This window comes from Clavelina lepadiformis, chromosome 8, assembly GCF_947623445.1.
Source record: "Clavelina lepadiformis chromosome 8, kaClaLepa1.1, whole genome shotgun sequence".
Lineage (NCBI taxonomy): Eukaryota > Metazoa > Chordata > Ascidiacea > Aplousobranchia > Clavelinidae > Clavelina > Clavelina lepadiformis.
In genome coordinates, this window is record NC_135247.1 from 11,929,726 (window position 1) to 11,941,556 (window position 11,831).

An 11,831-nucleotide genomic window follows, 5' to 3' on the forward strand; every position below is an offset into this window, starting at 1 on the left:
AAGGTTTGTCTGTTATCGTTAAAAGAACTTAACTAAAACATTTGCACTATACATTAGCTATATGGGTCCTAGAAATTGCCTTGTGAACTATATGGTGCCAAATGTTTAATTCACATTGCAAAAAGTTCTAACGGGTCTCAAAATGTTTATTGGAGTCTAATAAGTAAATAATAAAAGTATAAAAGTTAACCAATAAAAGTTTTGTCTGTTATCGTTAAAAGAACTTAACTAAAACATTTGCACTATACATTAGATATATAGGTCCTAAAAAGTGCCTTTTGAACTATATGGTGCCAAATGTTTAATTCACTTTGCAAAAAGTACTAACGTGTCTCAAAATGTTTATTGGAGTCTAATAAGTAAATAATAAAAGTATAAAAGTTAACCAATAAAAGTTTTGTATGTTATCGTTAAAAGAACTTAACTAAAACATTTGCACTATACATTACTTATATAGGTCCTAAAAAGTGCCTTGTGAACTATATGGTGCCAAATGTTTAATTCACATTGCAAAAAGTTCTAACGGGTCTCAAAATGTTTATTAGAGTCTAATAAGTAAATAATAAAAGTATAACAGTTAACCAATAAAAGGTTTGTCTGTTATCGTTAAAAGAACTTAACTAAAACATTTGCACTATACATTAGATGTATAGGTCCTAAAAAGTGCCTTGTGAACTATATGGTGCCAAATGTTTAATGCACTTTGCAAAATATACTAACGTGTCTCAAAATGTTTATTAGAGTCTAATAAGTAAATAATAAAAGTATAACAGTTAACCAATAAAAGGTTTGTCTGTTATCGTTAAAAGAACTTAACTAAAACATTTGCACTATACATTAGATGTATAGGTCCTAAAAAGTGCCTTGTGAACTATATGGTGCCAAATGTTTAATGCACTTTGCAAAAAGTACTAACGTGTCTCAAAATGTTTATTAGAGTCTAATAAGTAAATAATAAAAGTATAACAGTTAACCAATAAAAGGTTTGTCTGTTATCGTTAAAAGAACTTAACTAAAACATTTGCACTATACATTAGCTATATGGGTCCTAAAAATTGCCTTGTGAACTATATGGTGCTAAATGTGCAATTCACATTGCAAAAAGTTCTAACGGGTCTCAAAATGTTTATTGGATTCTAATAAGTAAATAATAAAAGTATAAAAGTTAACCAATAAAAGTTTTGTCTGTTATCGTTAAAAGAACTTAACTAAAACATTTGCACTATACATTACTTATATAGGTCCTGAAAAGTGCCTTGTGAACTATATGGTGCCAAATGTTTAATTCACATTGCAAAAAGTTCTAACGGGTCTCAAAATGTTTATTAGAGTCTAATAAGTAAATAATAAAAGTATAACAGTTAACCAATAAAAGGTTTGTCTGTTATCGTTAAAAGAACTTAACTAAAACATTTGCACTAAACATTAGATATATAGGTCCTAAAAAGTGCCTTGTGAACTATATGGTGCTAAATGTTTAATTCACTTTGCAAAAAGTACTAATGGGTCTCAAAATGTTTATTAGAGTCTAATAAGTAAATAATAAAAGTATAACAGTTAACCAATAAAAGGTTTGCTTGTTATCGTTAAAAGAACTTAACTAAAACATTTGCAATATACATTACTTATATAGGTCCTAAAAAGTGCCTTTTGAACTATATGGTGCCAAATGTTTAATTCACATTGCAAAAAGTTCTAATGGGTCTCAAAATGTTTATTGGAGTCTAATAAGTAAATAATAAAAGTATAACAGTTAACCAATAAAAGGTTTGTCTGTTATCGTTAAAAGAACTTAACTAAAACATTTGCACTATACATTAGCTATATGGGTCCTAAAAATTGCCTTGTGAACTATATGGTGCTAAATGTGCAATTCACATTGCAAAAAGTTCTAACGGGTCTCAAAATGTTTATTGGATTCTAATAAGTAAATAATAAAAGTATAAAAGTTAACCAATAAAAGTTTTGTCTGTTATCGTTAAAAGAACTTAACTAAAACATTTGCACTATACATTACTTATATAGGTCCTAAAAAGTGCCTTGTGAACTATATGGTGCCAAATGTTTAATTCACATTGCAAAAAGTTCTAACGGGTCTCAAAATGTTTATTAGAGTCTAATAAGTAAATAATAAAAGTATAACAGTTAACCAATAAAAGGTTTGTCTGTTATCGTTAAAAGAACTTAACTAAAACATTTGCACTAAACATTAGATATATAGGTCCTAAAAAGTGCCTTGTGAACTATATGGTGCTAAATGTTTAATTCACTTTGCAAAAAGTACTAATGGGTCTCAAAATGTTTATTAGAGTCTAATAAGTAAATAATAAAAGTATAACAGTTAACCAATAAAAGGTTTGCTTGTTATCGTTAAAAGAACTTAACTAAAACATTTGCAATATACATTACTTATATAGGTCCTAAAAAGTGCCTTTTGAACTATATGGTGCCAAATGTTTAATTCACATTGCAAAAAGTTCTAATGGGTCTCAAAATGTTTATTGGAGTCTAATAAGTAAATAATAAAAGTATAACAGTTAACCAATAAAAGGTTTGTCTGTTATCGTTAAAAGAACTTAACTAAAACATTTGCACTATACATTAGCTATATGGGTCCTAAAAATTGCCTTGTGAACTATATGGTGCTAAATGTGCAATTCACATTGCAAAAAGTTCTAACGGGTCTCAAAATGTTTATTGGATTCTAATAAGTAAATAATAAAAGTATAAAAGTTAACCAATAAAAGTTTTGTCTGTTATCGTTAAAAGAACTTAACTAAAACATTTGCACTATACATTACTTATATAGGTCCTAAAAAGTGCCTTGTGAACTATATGGTGCCAAATGTTTAATTCACATTGCAAAAAGTTCTAACGGGTCTCAAAATGTTTATTAGAGTCTAATAAGTAAATAATAAAAGTATAACAGTTAACCAATAAAAGGTTTGTCTGTTATCGTTAAAAGAACTTAACTAAAACATTTGCACTAAACATTAGATATATAGGTCCTAAAAAGTGCCTTGTGAACTATATGGTGCTAAATGTTTAATTCACTTTGCAAAAAGTACTAATGGGTCTCAAAATGTTTATTAGAGTCTAATAAGTAAATAATAAAAGTATAACAGTTAACCAATAAAAGGTTTGCTTGTTATCGTTAAAAGAACTTAACTAAAACATTTGCAATATACATTACTTATATAGGTCCTAAAAAGTGCCTTTTGAACTATATGGTGCCAAATGTTTAATTCACATTGCAAAAAGTTCTAATGGGTCTCAAAATGTTTATTGGAGTCTAATAAGTAAATAATAAAAGTATAACAGTTAACCAATAAAAGGTTTGTCTGTTATCGTTAAAAGAACTTAACTAAAACATTTGCACTATACATTAGTTATATAGGTCCTAAAAAGTGCCTTGTGAACTATATGGTGCCAAATGTTTAATTCACATTGCAAAAAGTTGTAACGGGTCTCAAAATGTTTATTAGAGTCTAATAAGTAAATAATAAAAGTATAACAGTTAACCAATAAAAGCTTTGTCTGTTATCGTTAAAAGAACTTAACTAAAACATTTGCAATATAGGCTACATTAGTTTTATAGGTCCTAAAAAGTGCCTTGTGAACTATATGGTGCCAAATGTTTAATTCACATTGCAAAAAGTTCTAACGGGTCTCAAAATGTTTCTTGGAGTCTAATAAGTAAATAATAAAAGTATAACAGTTAACCAATTAAAGGTTTATCTGTTATCGTAAAAAGAACTTAACTAAAACATTTGCACTATACATTAGTTATATGGGTCCTAAAAATTGCCTTGTGAACTATATGGTGCCAAATGTTTAATTCACATTGCAAAAAGTTCTAACGGGTCTCAAAATGTTTATTGGAGTCTAATAAGTAAATAATAAAAGTATAAAAGTTAACCAATAAAAGTTTTGTATGTTATCGTTAAAAGAACTTAACTAAAACATTTGCACTATACATTACTTATATAGGTCCTAAAAAGTGCCTTGTGAACTATATGGTGCCAAATGTTTAATTCACATTGCAAAAAGTTCTAACGGGTCTCAAAATGTTTATTAGAGTCTAATAAGTAAATAATAAAAGTATAACAGTTAACCAATAAAAGGTTTGTCTGTTATCGTTAAAAGAACTTAACTAAAACATTTGCACTATACATTAGATGTATAGGTCCTAAAAAGTGCCTTGTGAACTATATGGTGCCAAATGTTTAATGCACTTTGCAAAAAGTACTAACGTGTCTCAAAATGTTTATTAGAGTCTAATAAGTAAATAATAAAAGTATAACAGTTAACCAATAAAAGGTTTGTCTGTTATCGTTAAAAGAACTTAACTAAAACATTTGCACTATACATTAGCTATATGGGTCCTAGAAATTGCCTTGTGAACTATATGGTGCCAAATGTTTAATTCACATTGCAAAAAGTTCTAACGGGTCTCAAAATGTTTATTGGAGTCTAATAAGTAAATAATAAAAGTATAAAAGTTAACCAATAAAAGTTTTGTCTGTTATCGTTAAAAGAACTTAACTAAAACATTTGCACTATACATTAGATATATAGGTCCTAAAAAGTGCCTTTTGAACTATATGGTGCCAAATGTTTAATTCACTTTGCAAAAAGTACTAACGTGTCTCAAAATGTTTATTAGAGTCTAATAAGTAAATAATAAAAGTATAACAGTTAACCAATAAAAGGTTTGTCTGTTATCGTTAAAAGAACTTAACTAAAACATTTGCACTATACATTAGCTATATGGGTCCTAAAAATTGCCTTGTGAACTATATGGTGCTAAATGTGCAATTCACATTGCAAAAAGTTCTAACGGGTCTCAAAATGTTTATTGGATTCTAATAAGTAAATAATAAAAGTATAAAAGTTAACCAATAAAAGTTTTGTCTGTTATCGTTAAAAGAACTTAACTAAAACATTTGCACTATACATTACTTATATAGGTCCTAAAAAGTGCCTTGTGAACTATATGGTGCCAAATGTGCAATTCACATTGCAAAAAGTTCTAACGGGTCTCAAAATGTTTATTAGAGTCTAATAAGTAAATAATAAAAGTATAACAGTTAACCAATAAAAGGTTTGTCTGTTATCGTTAAAAGAACTTAACTAAAACATTTGCACTATACATTAGATGTATAGGTCCTAAAAAGTGCCTTGTGAACTATATGGTGCCAAATGTTTAATGCACTTTGCAAAAAGTACTAACGTGTCTCAAAATGTTTATTAGAGTCTAATAAGTAAATAATAAAAGTATAACAGTTAACCAATAAAAGGTTTGTCTGTTATCGTTAAAAGAACTTAACTAAAACATTTGCACTATACATTAGCTATATGGGTCCTAGAAATTGCCTTGTGAACTATATGGTGCCAAATGTTTAATTCACATTGCAAAAAGTTCTAACGGGTCTCAAAATGTTTATTGGAGTCTAATAAGTAAATAATAAAAGTATAAAAGTTAACCAATAAAAGTTTTGTCTGTTATCGTTAAAAGAACTTAACTAAAACATTTGCACTATACATTAGATATATAGGTCCTAAAAAGTGCCTTTTGAACTATATGGTGCCAAATGTTTAATTCACTTTGCAAAAAGTACTAACGTGTCTCAAAATGTTTATTAGAGTCTAATAAGTAAATAATAAAAGTATAACAGTTAACCAATAAAAGGTTTGTCTGTTATCGTTAAAAGAACTTAACTAAAACATTTGCACTATACATTAGCTATATGGGTCCTAAAAATTGCCTTGTGAACTATATGGTGCTAAATGTGCAATTCACATTGCAAAAAGTTCTAACGGGTCTCAAAATGTTTATTGGATTCTAATAAGTAAATAATAAAAGTATAAAAGTTAACCAATAAAAGTTTTGTCTGTTATCGTTAAAAGAACTTAACTAAAACATTTGCACTATACATTACTTATATAGGTCCTAAAAAGTGCCTTGTGAACTATATGGTGCCAAATGTTTAATTCACATTGCAAAAAGTTCTAACGGGTCTCAAAATGTTTATTGGAGTCTAATAAGTAAATAATAAAAGTATAACAGTTAACCAATAAAAGGTTTGTCTGTTATCGTTAAAAGAACTTAACTAAAACATTTGCACTAAACATTAGATATATAGGTCCTAAAAAGTGCCTTGTGAACTATATGGTGCTAAATGTTTAATTCACTTTGCAAAAAGTACTAATGGGTCTCAAAATGTTTATTAGAGTCTAATAAGTAAATAATAAAAGTATAACAGTTAACCAATAAAAGGTTTGCTTGTTATCGTTAAAAGAACTTAACTAAAACATTTGCACTATACATTACTTATATAGGTCCTAAAAAGTGCCTTTTGAACTATATGGTGCCAAATGTTTAATTCACATTGCAAAAAGTTCTAATGGGTCTCAAAATGTTTATTGGAGTCTAATAAGTAAATAATAAAAGTATAACAGTTAACCAATAAAAGGTTTGTCTGTTATCGTTAAAAGAACTTAACTAAAACATTTGCACTATACATTACTTATATAGGTCCTAAAAAGTGCCTTGTGAACTATATGGTGCCAAATGTTTAATTCACATTGCAAAAAGTTGTAACGGGTCTCAAAATGTTTATTAGAGTCTAATAAGTAAATAATAAAAGTATAACAGTTAACCAATAAAAGATTTGTCTGTTATCGTTAAAAGAACTTAACTAAAACATTTGCAATATAGGCTACATTAGTTTTATAGGTCCTAAAAAGTGCCTTGTGAACTATATGGTGCCAAATGTTTAATTCACATTGCAAAACGTTCTAACGGGTCTCAAAATGTTTATTAGAGTCTAATAAGTAAATAATATAAGTATAACAGTTAACAAAGAAAAGGTTTGTCTGTTATCGTTAAAAGAACTTAACTAAAACATTTGCACTATAAGCTACATTAGTTTTATAGGTCCTAAAAAGTGCCTTGTGAACTATATGGTGCCAAATGTTTAATTCACATTGCAAAAAGTTCTAACGGGTCTCAAAATGTTTATTAGAGTCTAATAACTAAATAATAAAAGTATAACAGTTAACCAATAAAAGGTTTGTCTGTTATCGTTAAAAGAACTTAACTAAAACATTTGAACTATACATTACTTATATAGGTCCTAAAAAGTGCCTTGTGAACTATATGGTGCCAAATGTTTAATTCACATTGCAAAAAGTTCTAACGGGTCTCAAAATGTTTATTAGAGTCTAATAAGTAAATAGTAAAAGTATAACAGTTAACCAATAAAAGGTTTGTCTGTTATCGTTAAAAGAACTTAACTAAAACATTTGCACTATAGGCTACATTAGTTATATAGGTCCTAAAAAGTGCCTTGTGAACTATATGGTGCCAAATGTTTAATTCACATTGCAAAAAGTTCTAACGGGTCTCAAAATGTTTATTGGAGTGTAATAAGTAAATGATAAAAGTATAACAGTTAACCAATAAAAGCTTTGTCTGGTATCGTTAAAAGAACTTAACTAAAACATTTGCACTATAGGTTACATTAGTTATATAGGTCCTAAAAAGTGCCTTGTGAACTATATGGTGCCAAATGTTTAATTCACATTGCAAAAAGTTCTAACGGGTCTCAAAATGTTTATTAGAGTCTAATAACTAAATAATAAAAGTATAACAGTTAACCAATAAAAGGTTTGTCTGTTATCGTTAAAAGAACTTAACTAAAACATTTGAACTATACATTACTTATATAGGTCCTAAAAAGTGCCTTGTGAACTATATGGTGCCAAATGTTTAATTCACATTGCAAAAAGTTCTAACGGGTCTCAAAATGTTTATTAGAGTCTAATAACTAAATAATAAAAGTATAACAGTTAACCAATAAAAGGTTTGTCTGTTATCGTTAAAAGAACTTAACTAAAACATTTGAACTATACATTACTTATATAGGTCCTAAAAAGTGCCTTGTGAACTATATGGTGCCAAATGTTTAATTCACATTGCAAAAAGTTCTAACGGGTCTCAAAATGTTTATTAGAGTCTAATAAGTAAATAGTAAAAGTATAACAGTTAACCAATAAAAGGTTTGTCTGTTATCGTTAAAAGAACTTAACTAAAACATTTGCACTATAGGCTACATTAGTTATATAGGTCCTAAAAAGTGCCTTGTGAACTATATGGTGCCAAATGTTTAATTCACATTGCAAAAAGTTCTAACGGGTCTCAAAATGTTTATTGGAGTGTAATAAGTAAATGATAAAAGTATAACAGTTAACCAATAAAAGCTTTGTCTGGTATCGTTAAAAGAACTTAACTAAAACATTTGCACTATAGGTTACATTAGTTATATAGGTCCTAAAAAGTGCCTTGTGAACTATATGGTGCCAAATGTTTAATTCACATTGCAAAAAGTTCTAACGGGTCTCAAAATGTTTATTAGAGTCTAATAACTAAATAATAAAAGTATAACAGTTAACCAATAAAAGGTTTGTCTGTTATCGTTAAAAGAACTTAACTAAAACATTTGAACTATACATTACTTATATAGGTCCTAAAAAGTGCCTTGTGAACTATATGGTGCCAAATGTTTAATTCACATTGCAAAAAGTTCTAACGGGTCTCAAAATGTTTATTAGAGTCTAATAAGTAAATAGTAAAAGTATAACAGTTAACCAATAAAAGGTTTGTCTGTTATCGTTAACAGAACTTAACTAAAACATTTGCACTATAGGCTACATTAGTTATATAGGTCCTAAAAAGTGCCTTGTGAACTATATGGTGCCAAATGTTTAATTCACATTGCAAAAAGTTCTAACGGGTCTCAAAATGTTTATTGGAGTCTAATAAGTAAATGATAAAAGTATAACAGTTAACCAATAAAAGCTTTGTCTGGTATCGTTAAAAGAACTTAACTAAAACATTTGCACTATAAGTTACATTAGTTATATAGGTCCTAAAATGTGCCTTGTGAACTATATGGTGCCAAATGTTTAATTCACATTGCAAAAAGTTCTAACGGGTCTCAAAATGTTTATTAGAGTCTAATAAGTAAATAATAAAAGTATAACAGTTAACCAATAAAAGGTTTGTCTGTTATCGTTAAAAGAACTTAACTAAAACATTTGCACTATACATTAGATATATAGGTCCTAAAAAGTGCCTTGTGAACTATATGGTGCCAAATGTTTAATTCACTTTGCAAAAAGTACTAACGTGTCTCAAAATGTTTATTAGAGTCTAATAAGTAAATAATAAAAGTATAACAGTTAACCAATAAAAGGCTTGTCTGTTATCGTTAAAAGAACTTAACTAAAACATTTGCACTATACATTAGCTATATGGGTCCTAAAAATTGCCTTGTAAACTATATGGTGCCAAATGTTTAATTCACATTGCAAAAAGTTCTAACGGGTCTCAAAATGTTTATTGGAGTCTAATAAGTAAATAATAAAAGTATAAAAGTTAACCAATAAAAGTTTTGTTTGTTATCGTTAAAAGAACTTAACTAAAACATTTGCACTATACATTACTTATATAGGTCCTAAAAAGTGCCTTGTGAACTATATGGTGCCAAATGTTTAATTCACATTGCAAAAAGTTCTAACGGGTCTCAAAATGTTTATTAGAGTCTAATAAGTAAATAATAAAAGTATAACAGTTAACCAATAAAAGGTTTGTCTGTTATCGTTAAAAGAACTTAAATAAAACATTTGCACTATACATTGGATGTATAGGTCCTAAAAAGTGCCTTGTGAACTATATGGTGCGAAATGTTTAATGCACTTTGCAAAAAGTACTAACGTGTCTCAAAATGTTTATTAGAGTCTAATAAGTAAATAATAAAAGTATAACAGTTAACCAATAAAAGGTTTGTCTGTTATCGTTAAAAGAACTTAACTAAAACATTTGCACTATACATTAGCTATATGGGTCCTAAAAATTGCCTTGTAAACTATATGGTGCCAAATGTTTAATTCACATTGCAAAAAGTTCTAACGGGTCTCAAAATGTTTATTGGAGTCTAATAAGTAAATAATAAAAGTATAAAAGTTAACCAATAAAAGTTTTGTCTGTTATCGTTAAAAGAACTTAACTAAAACATTTGCACTATACATTAGATATATAGGTCCTAAAAAGTGCCTTTTGAACTATATGGTGCCAAATGTTTAATTCACTTTGCAAAAAGTACTAACGTGTCTCAAAATGTTTATTAGAGTCTAATAAGTAAATAATAAAAGTATAACAGTTAACCAATAAAAGGTTTGTCTGTTATCGTTAAAAGAACTTAACTAAAACATTTGCACTATACATTAGCTATATGGGTCCTAAAAATTGCCTTGTGAACTATATGGTGCTAAATGTGCAATTCACATTGCAAAAAGTTCTAACGGGTCTCAAAATGTTTATTGGATTCTAATAAGTAAATAATAAAAGTATAAAAGTTAACCAATAAAAGTTTTGTCTGTTATCGTTAAAAGAACTTAACTAAAACATTTGCACTATACATTACTTATATAGGTCCTAAAAAGTGCCTTGTGAACTATATGGTGCCAAATGTTTAATTCACATTGCAAAAAGTTCTAACGGGTCTCAAAATGTTTATTAGAGTCTAATAAGTAAATAATAAAAGTATAACAGTTAACCAATAAAAGGTTTGTCTGTTATCGTTAAAAGAACTTAACTAAAACATTTGCACTAAACATTAGATATATAGGTCCTAAAAAGTGCCTTGTGAACTATATGGTGCTAAATGTTTAATTCACTTTGCAAAAAGTACTAATGGGTCTCAAAATGTTTATTAGAGTCTAATAAGTAAATAATAAAAGTATAACAGTTAACCAATAAAAGGTTTGCTTGTTATCGTTAAAAGAACTTAACTAAAACATTTGCACTATACATTACTTATATAGGTCCTAAAAAGTGCCTTTTGAACTATATGGTGCCAAATGTTTAATTCACATTGCAAAAAGTTCTAATGGGTCTCAAAATGTTTATTGGAGTCTAATAAGTAAATAATAAAAGTATAACAGTTAACCAATAAAAGGTTTGTCTGTTATCGTTAAAAGAACTTAACTAAAACATTTGCACTATACATTACTTATATAGGTCCTAAAAAGTGCCTTGTGAACTATATGGTTCCAAATGTTTAATTCACATTGCAAAAAGTTCTAACGGATCTCAAAATGTTTATTAGAGTCTAATAAGTAAATAGTATAAGTATAACAGTTAACCAATAAAAGGTTTGTCTGTTATCGTTAAAAGAACTTAACTAAAACATTTGCACTATACATTACTTATATAGGTCCTAAAAAGTGCCTTGTGAACTATATGGTGCCAAATGTTTAATTCACATTGCAAAAAGTTCTAACGAGTCTCAAAATGTTTATTAGAGTCTAATAAGTAAATAATAAAAGTATAACAGTTAACCAATAAAAGCCTTGTCTGTTATCGTTAAAAGAACTTAACTAAAACATTTGCAATATAGGCTACATTAGTTTTATAGGTCCTAAAAAGTGCCTTGTGAACTATATGGTGCCAAATGTTTAATTCACATTGCAAAAAATTATAACGGGTCTCAAAATGTTTATTAGAGTCTAATAAGTAAATAATAAAAGTATAAAAGTTAACCAATAAAAGTTTTGTCTGTTATCGTTAAAAGAACTTAACTAAAACATTTGCACTATACATTAGATATATAGGTCCTAAAAAGTGCCTTTTGAACTATATGGTGCCAAATGTTTAATTCACTTTGCAAAAAGTACTAACGTGTCTCAAAATGTTTATTAGAGTCTAATAAGTAAATAATAAAAGTATAACAGTTAACCAATAAAAGGTTTGTCTGTTATCGTTA